This window comes from Phaethon aethereus, assembly GCF_964289735.1.
Source record: "Phaethon aethereus genome assembly, chromosome: 2".
In the NCBI taxonomy this organism is placed as follows: Eukaryota; Metazoa; Chordata; class Aves; order Phaethontiformes; family Phaethontidae; genus Phaethon; species Phaethon aethereus.
In genome coordinates, this window is record NC_138582.1 from 9,886,206 (window position 1) to 9,896,380 (window position 10,175).

Here is a 10,175-nt window from a genome sequence, read left to right on the forward strand (position 1 = left end):
AATATCCAATCTAAACCTCCCCTGGCGCAACTTGAGGCCATTTCCTCTTGTCCTATCACTAGTTACTTGGGAGAAGAGACCAACACCCTCATCGCCACAACCCCCTTTCAGGTAGTTGTAGAGAGCGATAAGGTCTTCCCTCAGCCTCCTCTTCTCCAGACTAAACAACCCCAGTTCCCTCAGCCGTTCCTCATAAGACATGTGCTCCAGACCCATCAGCAGCTTCGTTGCCCTTCTCTGGACACGCTCCAGCACCTCAACATCCTTCTTGTAGTGAGGGGCCCAAAACTGAACACAAGATTCAAGGTGCGGCCTCACCAGTGCCGAGTACAGGGGCACAATCACTTCCCTACTCCTGCTGGCCACACTATTCCTGATACAGGCCAGGACGCTGTTGGCCTTCTTGGCCACCTGGGCACACTGCCGGCTCATATTCAGCCGGCTGTCAACCAGCACCCCCAGGTCCCTTTCCGCCGGGCTGCTCTCCAGCCACTCCTCCCCAAGCCTGTAGCATTGCATGGGGTTGTTGTGGCCAAAGTGCAGGACCCTGCACTTGGCCTTATTAAACCTCATACAGTTGGCCTCTGCCCATCGATCCAGCCTGTCCAGATCCCTCTGCAGAGCCCTCCTACCCTCCAGCAGATCAACACTCCCACTCAGCTTGGTGTCATCTGCAAACTTACTGAGGGAGCACTCAATTCCCTCATCCAGATCATCTATAAAGATATTGAACAAGACTGGTCCCAGAACCGAGCCCTGGGGAACACCACTCGTGACCGGCCGCCAGCCGGATTTAACGCCATTCACCACAACTCTCTGGGCTCGGCCATCCAGCCAGTTCCTCACCCAGCGAAGAGTAAACCCGTCTAAGCCTCAAGCCGCCAGTTTCTCCAGGAGAATGCTGTGGGAGACGCTGTCAAAGGCTTTACTAAAGTCCAGGTAGACAACGTCCACAGCCTTTCCCTCATCCACTAGGCGGGTCACCTGGTCATAGAAGGAGATCAGGTTGGTCAAGCAGGACCTGCCTTTCATGACCCCATGCTGGCTGGGCCTGATCCTTTGGCTGTTCTGCAGATGCCCTGTGAGCACTCTCAAAACCAACCGCTCCATAATCTTCCCTGGAACAGAGGTCAGGCTGACAGGCCTGTAGTTCCCAGGATCCTCCTTCCGGCCTTTCTTGTAGACGGGTGTCACATTGGCAAGCCTCCAGTCTTCTGGGACCTCCCCTGTTAACCAGGACTGCTGATAAATGATGGAGAGTGGCTTGGCAAGCTCCTCCACCAGCTCTCTCAGTACTCTCAGGTGAATCCCATCAGGCCTCATAGACTTGTGGGTGTCCAGGTGATTTAGCATGTCCTTGACTGCTTCCTCCTGGATTATGAGGAGTACATTGTGCTCTCCATCCCCGTCTTCCAGCTCAGGGGGCTGAATATCCTGTGGATACCTGGAGTGGCTATTAAAGACTGAGGCGAAGAAGGCATTAAGTACCTCAGCCTTGTCCTCGTCCTTGGAGACAATGTTCCCCGCCATATCCAGTAGGGGATGGAGATTCTCCTTGCCTCTCTTTTTGTTGTTAATATATTTGTAAAAACATTTTTTATTATCCTTTACGACTGTGGCCAGACTGAGCTCTAGCTGGGCTTTTGCCTTTCTAATTTTGTCCCTGCTTGACCTAACGAGATCTTTGTACTCTTCGTGAGTTGCCTGGCCCTTCTTCCAGAGGTGATAAACTCTCCTCTTTTCCCTGAGTCCCAGCAAAATCTCCCTGTTCAATTTTGATTGACCATTCATCTGTTGATCTGCCATAACTGACTTTCTGCTGTGTTTGCATCACTCATGAGATCTTTTCAAGATTAAATTAGTGATTGCCACTCTTTTATTCATATTGGTGTTCCTTTGTCTTACTATCTTCAACTGCATCCTTGATCCCAGTGCCATATTTCACTCCCTAGGAAGCAGTACCAGCACCTCACTGTCAATTAGCCCCGCTAGCTTGTAAGCAAAGACCCTCTTCTCCCTTTGAGAAAGGTTAAACCCATCTGAAGCCAGCAAGCCTGATGCCATGTAGGCCATCCCGTTATCAAAAATCCCGAAATTGTCGTGGTGGCACCAACTACAGAGCCATGCATAGACTGGGCACGTCTGTTTCTTCCTATGTCGCTGCCCACAACTGGGAGAAGGCAGGAAAAAGCAACCTGTGCTCCAGATTCCCTCACCAACCATCCCAAGGCCGTGACGGCTCTTTTGATCACCCTTGGACTATGTTGCAACTTCATCGCCACCCCCATGGAAGAGCAGTAGTGGGTAATAAAGGGCTCCACCAGGCTTGGAAGCATCCTAGTGATGTCCTTAGCCCGGACCTCAGGGAGGCAGCAGACTTCCCTAAGAGGACGGTCTGTCCGGCATATTGGACCTTCTGTTCCCCTCAGAAGGGAGTTGCCTACAACTACAACCTGCTTTTTCTTCCTCATGGGAGTGGTTGTTATGTGGGGGGTAGGCCTTTTTGACCTTGGCAACACCTCTGGTGTATCTGGACTGTCATCCACGTCATCCATGGACTGGCCTTCCACATCCAGAGCCTCGTACCTGTTGTACAGAGACACCTGGGGAGGGGAGGTGGGCAAGGAGGGGGTTCGTCTGCCACCCCGAGCATGGACCTGCCTCCATTCACTCCTTCCCTTTAAGTTACTGCCTTCAGCCTGTTAGGGGGAGGAGGCAGGACCCCCTTCATCTTGTTTTTTTCTGGTGCCTGTGCCTGTTGCTTTCTCAGGGAGGGCAGAGCATGGCTTCACAAGTCCATCTTTCTCCAACTCCTGATGCTCCTTAACATTTCTACCTCTCTGCCCCTAGGCTGAGCAGATGGTCCACCTGGTCACTCCTCACCAGCTGCTCTTGCTGCTGCCATCCGTTACCAGTGGGAGGCTCTGGCACTCCCTGCAGCCTGAGGGCTGGGTGGCTGCGTGTTTCGTGGGAGTTTTGCCTGGGCTGCCACATCAGTTCTGGTGAGTGCAGAGGACATGGCTTTCTGCAGGGTGTACACCATAGCCAAGCTCCTCCTGAAAGGGTGAAGACCACCAATTGAACCATCCTTTCGAGCTGGTAGGGTGATGACATCCTTCCTGCGTGCCCTTCTGCGCTGGCTGATGCGCCACACCCTGTTTCCCACTCCTTTGGCAGCACTCTTGGTCGCTCAGACTCCCCGGGCTGCTTTTCACAGGTGTGCAGATGGCCACGGGTGCTCTGGTGATGCCCAGGCCTTGTCAGAGTCTGCTACAAGAGCCGCTGGCTCCTGGTGGTGTTTCCCAGCCTCAGTAAACCCCCTGTGCACCAAAATCTGCCGCTCCGCTGTGGGTCAGTGCGGCTCTCCAAATTGGAGAGATGGATTTGATGGGTGGACTGTTCAGTGGAGGAGGAATTGGTTGGATGGTCGCATCCAGAGGGTAGTGGTCAATGGCTCAATGTCCAGGTGGAGGCCTGTGATGACTGCTGTCCCTCAGGGGTGCATATTGGGACCAATCCCTTCATCAACGACACACAGGGGGATCAAGTGCACCCTCAGCAAGTTTGCAGATGACACCAAGCTGAGTGGTGCGGTTGACACACCTGAGGGACGGGATGCCATCCAGAGGGACCTGGACAAGCTCGCGGACTAGGGCTGTGTGAACCTCATGGGCAACCCCCAGTATCAGTACCGGCTGGGTGATGAAGGGATGGAGAGCAGCCCTGACGAGAAGGACTTTGGGATACTGATGGGTAAAAAGCTGGACATGAGTGAGCAATGGGTGCTCACAGCCCAGAAGGCCAAGCATATCCTGGGCTGCATCCAAAGCAGCGTGGCCAGCAGGGCAAGGGAGGAGATTCTGCCCCTCTACTCTGCTCTGGTGAGACCCCACCTGGAGTCCTGCGTCCAGCTCTGAAGCCCTCAGCATAGGAAAGACACAGACCTTTTGGAGCCGATCCAGAGGAGGCCACGAAAATGACCAGAGGGGTGGAACAGCTCTGCTGTGAGGAAAGGCTGAAAGAGTTGGGGGTGTTCAGCCTGGAGAAGAGAAGGCTCTGGGGACACCTTATTGCAGCCTTCCTGTACTTAAAGGGGGCTTCTCAGAAAGATGGGGAGAGACTTTTTAGCAGGGCCTGTTCTGATAGGACAAGGGGTCATGGTTTTAAACTAAAGGAGGGTAGATTCAGACTAGATATAAGGAAGACATTTTTGACAATGAGGGTGGTGAAACACTGGCACTGGTTGCCCAGAGAGGTGGTAGATGCCCCATCCCTGGAAGCATTCAGGGTCAGGTTGGACGGGGCTCTGAGCAATCTGATCCAGTTGAAGATGACCCTGCTCACTGCAGGGGGATGGACTAGATGACCTTTAAAAGTCCCTTCCAACTCAAAACATTCCATGACTCACTAATGCGCCTTAGAACAAAAAACATTGCTATAAACTTTCTTGCGATTTAGTTGCTCTGAAAGGTCTGGATTTCTTCTCTATAATCTTGTTCTACAGCATTGAATGTTGTGACAAAAGTATTCCTTAGAGATCAATGACTGTATCCCAATGCTGGACACAGGAACATTACACGTCTCTTCCAGGTCATGAAGCAGTTAACTAAATCCTATCACTTGATCTTGTGCAAACTGAACGTTGTGAGAACAGCAGGTGAAAATGCCAGTGAATGCCTGTGGATGAACAGTTAATATTCTATAAACCACTGGCTGGTGGTATTCCCCCTTCAGCATTTTTCCTACATTAAAAGTGCAAAGGATTAAAGCAGTGCAGAAAAAAACCAGAAAACCACCAGAAAAACCAAAATCAAAAACTGACCCAAAAAGTATTTAGCCAGATGAATCCCACTGCCTAGAGTGGCTACGCTATTAGCACTAGTGAAAAAAACAGAACATAAAGACTTTCTTTAAGGGAAGGCAGAGACGATAGCTGAGTGATGTGAGACATTTTACCTGCCAACAAGATTTTAATTAACCTTGATATCCCCCTGCCTTATGCCAGATAGCAAGAGGGCATTTCAGTACTTAAGCAAAATGCTACAAATCTGCAAAATGCCCAGTTTTGTCCAGTGCTGAGGATGAGATCTGCATTACACTGATACGTTTACTTGTTTCAGAATTGGAACTTTTATCAGCCTTTTATCACAGTGATGAAAAACTGTTTTATATTTCACAGCAGTTATAAATAAAAATGATAATGAAAAGGTCAGATAGCTAATTAGCTGAAATGGGGAAAATTGGCCTTTAAACAAGCGAATTAAGTGCATTGCTGCGTAATAACAACACAAGCTCATTTCCCTGATTGATGATAGCAGTGCCGCTGCTCTGAAGGCTGCATTTAAAATACAGGCTTAAGATAAAAAAAAATCCCTTTCTGCTAATTATTAGAAATAGTATTACACTCATGGTTACGCAAATAACATGCATATATTCACTCAGAGATACGCTGAATTTTCTGGCTGCAGAGATAGAGATCGATCATTTGTATCGATGAAGTAACAGAGAAATTACAAGATAAATAAGCTGTTATTCAGGCAATGTTGTCATTACTTCCTTCGGGCTTTGTACCAGTATATCACATTTCAGGAAGAATCTAACACCAAAGCTGTTCCGTAGAGTAATTACTAATATATGAATTGTGTTGATAAAGAGAAGTCTTAAATATCTAGCTATGATTAGCTGTATTTATTCATTCTCAGAGACAGTGCTAAAATAATAAAACAATAAGCAGAATAAGATAGACATTTAGCACAGCTTTCTTATTTCTTCTCCCATTCTCACAGTAGCTTTACACTGTATTTTTCAAAGATTTGGGGTGTAGCTGGCCAAAACCTAGTTGTTTCCTGAAAGTGAACAACTAATCTCTTAATTACTAATCTAAAAAGATTTCCTACTTCATTAGACACTGATTTACTTTAACTTTTTAAGCACTTATCCTTTGCCTGTGAGCTGATAAAGTATTAAAGATTTGGGAATATGATTTCGTAAACAACTTGACATAATTTAGGAAGACATGAACTCTGAACACCAGATTCAGATGAACTGGTCATCTTGAGCACAGTATCGTTAAAACTGAGCAATGAATGAGTTGTCTTTCAAATAAAGGCAACACTGTGAAGAAGCAAAAAACTTCCAGACAGAAACTCCCCTGGCAGCCAGAAAGCAGCTCTTAACAGGTCACTTTTGTTTTGTCTTACAACTGCAGTGGCTGCCACTTACAACCCTCCTTGTCTGGTCTCATGCGGTAGGGTGACAGAATCTCTTATTCACCTCTCCACCTTCTCTTTAGATACAATTTAAAATAACGTCCCAAGTGTGGCTATTTTCTCCCCAGATTTTTTTGAGGTATCCCTTGTCAAAATCCTGCTCAGACCAACCTGAGCAACAAAAAAAGCTGATGACCACACATCTTAATAGCAGGTTCTGAGACCCATGAGAAGTCAGAGATTATAGAAAGACGACATCTACCCTCTAAAATTTCCTAAATATACACGAAGTTTTAAGATCTGCAAAAATTAGGACCTGAGGAGCAAGGGAAAAAAAGGCAACATAATCCTCTAGGTATCAGGATACATTTCTTGTGGGCTAGAGAAGGTCACAACTTCCTCAAAATAGAAGAAAAGAATTCTTCTTCCTACTTCTCTCAGGGTGTACTATGAAAACCATTTAAATAAATGAATGCTACCAAAAACAAGAGGCATTTTGTATTGTTGCATTCTGAATTTTGGTGGTCATGGTAATAGTAATGGTTTAATCATAAATAAAAGTAGTAGTTTAATAATGCTGCAATGCTATAACATTTGCAATAAAAAAAAAAGGTCTGTAAAATTAGGTCTATTTTAAATGCCAAAAAAGTTATCATAGAATCATAGAATCTTTGGGTTGGAAGGGACCTCCAAAGGTCATCTAGTCCAACCCCCCTGCAATGAGCAGGGACATCTTCAACTAGATCAGGTTGCTCAGAGCCCCGTCCAACCTGACCCTGAATGTTTCCAGGGATGGGGCATCTACCACCTCTCTGGGCAACCTGTGCCAGTGTTTCACCACCGTCATCATGAAAATTTTTTCCTTATCTAGTCTAACTCCACCCTCTTTTCCTTTAAAACCATGACCCCTTGTCCTGTTGCAACAGGCCCTGCTAAAAAGTCTGTCCTCATCTTTCTTATAAGCCCCCTTTAAGTACTGAAAGGCTATCATTGACATTTTAATTGTGAGCAATAAAAATTAACAGACATCTTAGAAAAGATTAATTTTCAATTTTGGTTTATTTTATTGCTTAAATATAGATTGCACAGTGTGTTCTTACATTTACTGAAACTGGTTCATTAAGTACAGTACAGAATATGTGACCATCAGAACAATGCACAAATCAGCCCTACTCTGATTTTGGACAACAGGCTATTTCTATCTTTTCAAATTACCAAGGATTCAGTTTATTTTAAAGTGACCCACTACCAAAAGGTCTCATTTTTTTAAATGACACAATGAGAAAGAGAACCCAAAGCAAAAGCTGGAATACATTTAAACAGCTGGATAGCAGTTTATAAACATGGTGACAGTACTCAGTGTGTTGCAGATAACACAGGGCCAGTATGCATATGGAGCTTTCAAGTTCTGCAACTCATGTCAAGAACATAAAGAGGTAAGTGAAACAAAGCAGCTTTATACTGTACAACAGCATCCTTAATTCATTTGGTTTCATTCATTAGCTACATATCACAATAGCTACCAAAACAACACATTTTACAGTCATTCCCATCTCAGAGCTGCCCAGAAAGGCCAGAGTGAACCAATTATCAACTTACTGTCTCCCTGAATTTCAAGAAAGGAAGAAATTAAATACCATGTGAACACACAGAGTGTTACAAACTCTTCATTCCCTGCACAATACCTGCATAACACCTGCATTTCCCAAACAAAGCTCACTTGAACATTGAAAACATGGAAACTTATCATTAGCATAAACGAAAAATACTTCATCAACAGAACAGAAAATGAAATGCTGAATCTGGTTATTTTCACATGCAGCATTCATGCAACAGAATTCAACCACGGAAACAATCCTGTATTTACAGCACAGTCTCCATACTGCAAGAGTGCAAACAAATACATTCTTTATTTCTTAGACTCTTTATGTTCTTTTTGTATAAAAGTGCACAGTGTTATTCTTAAAAAAATGACAGAATGGATAAGTGTTTTACATTGTATGCCTACGTTAGATTTACTATTTAAAAAATAACACTCTTTATACAGGCCAAAACACTGTTATGTCTTACCTTAAAAAAAAAAAAAAGTGAAAACTAAATCTAGAGTCCTATTTATGTGTAGACTGTGGTCTGATCAGGCTGATACGCTGCAGCAGTAAAAATCACAACGGAATGCTGTAGATAAGGGGCTGTTTCGTCATCCACTAACAGCTGTGATTGCACTGTTAAACTGAAAAGAAGGTCTCAATTACCTTTTGAGTTTTGTAAACGCTTTCCGAAAGTCTCAGCATGTTATCTCATAGGTTTAAGTAGCTGATATTTCTCTGATGTTACCTCACACATCAGGCTTTTAAAAGTAGTCCAGGGGAATCCTGGTCTACAGTTCAAAAAACTTCAAAATCTGTTTTACCGTGGGTTTGCAAATGCTCAAAACAGTCAGCAAATTAGCTGGCCTGATAACCATTCAAATCTCACAATTACGCAATCATAGATTAATTTAGGTTGGGACTTCTGAAGGTCATCTAAACCAAGCTCCTGCTCAAAGCAGGGCTAACTGAAGTTAGATCACTTTGTTCATGGCCTGATCACTGTTTATCTAAACTGCTGGCTAACTTAATGTCTTACATGTATTATAGAGATATTATTATTTGAGAACGTTCATTCATGTTTATGCTGCTTCAGTCAGATTGAGATAGATTAAGGGAGTTCAAAGTTGCTATTCATAGAATCAGTGAAAGCTGTTTTTTCCTTTTGCCTGCAGAATTTAGTGAGTCATAAAGACAGCATTGACAATTATTCATCAAAAGCTAAGTGATTTACTGTATCAGTTTTACTTTATTTACATTTGAATAGTATAGTCAGATACATAAACCTATGAAAGTTACCACATTTTCCTTATTTCTAGAAAGGTTTGAGAAATGAAACAAAAACGAACAGAGAGATGCATCTCTAAAAATGCTTTTGCTTGAAAACATACATAATAAATTCTTGGTCTTTAAACGGTTTCATCCAGTTTTCTTTCAATTTCTAAAATGTCATTAAAAAGCTGTAATAAACTACTGAGAAATACCTCATAGAATATATTTGTAATTTCTATGCTTATCATTTAAAATGCCCTCAGTTTATTTTCTGCTATACTAAATATATCTCTCATGTATTTATACTAAAGCAGACAGTAAAATACTACTGCATTTTCAGAAGTACAGTCTGTAAACCATACACCTTAAGACATGAAAAATATTGCACAGCTCAGTGCTTCAAGAGGAGATTTCTCCTCTCTTATGCAAAGCAGTTAACTTTTAGCAAGAAACACAGGACATATACTGGGTGTATATATCTAAAAAGCATGTTATGTGACGAATCAAAAATACTTGACAAGTGTCCATTAATTCATTTACTGTACTTGAACAGGTGTAAAGTATTGTTTTTTTCCATATATTCCAAATTAAACTATGACTAGCTATGACAGCATGAACAAAAGGGAGCTAAGGTAGTGCTCCACTGGTCACATTTATTAAGATGAAGCAAGCCAAAAGCATTCTATTTAGATATATAATTGAGGTGGAGAGGAAGAAAAAAACCAAACAACAACAACAAAGAAAAAAAGAAACAGTTTTAACAGGTTCTTCAGTTACAATGCCTCAAATTAAAGGAATTTACAGAAATTCCTAGAGTAACTGAAATATTCATCTATAGGGAAAGACAAGTTTTAAATCTGACTTTTACATGTACTCAGATATGAAAATGAAGAATCATGTTATATGAAAAACCTAACTTCAAATACATTACAGAAGAAAACAACTCAGGACAGTCTCATGAGTTTGGCTAGGGTAATCTGTATTTGGCTCATGTCCATCACTAAATTAAAGTTAGTTTAGATGAAATAAACAATAAAATTTGAAAACTCATCTTGTTCTTTCTATTGTACTCTACTCTAAATAATGTCCAGCAGACTTCAGAAGACAC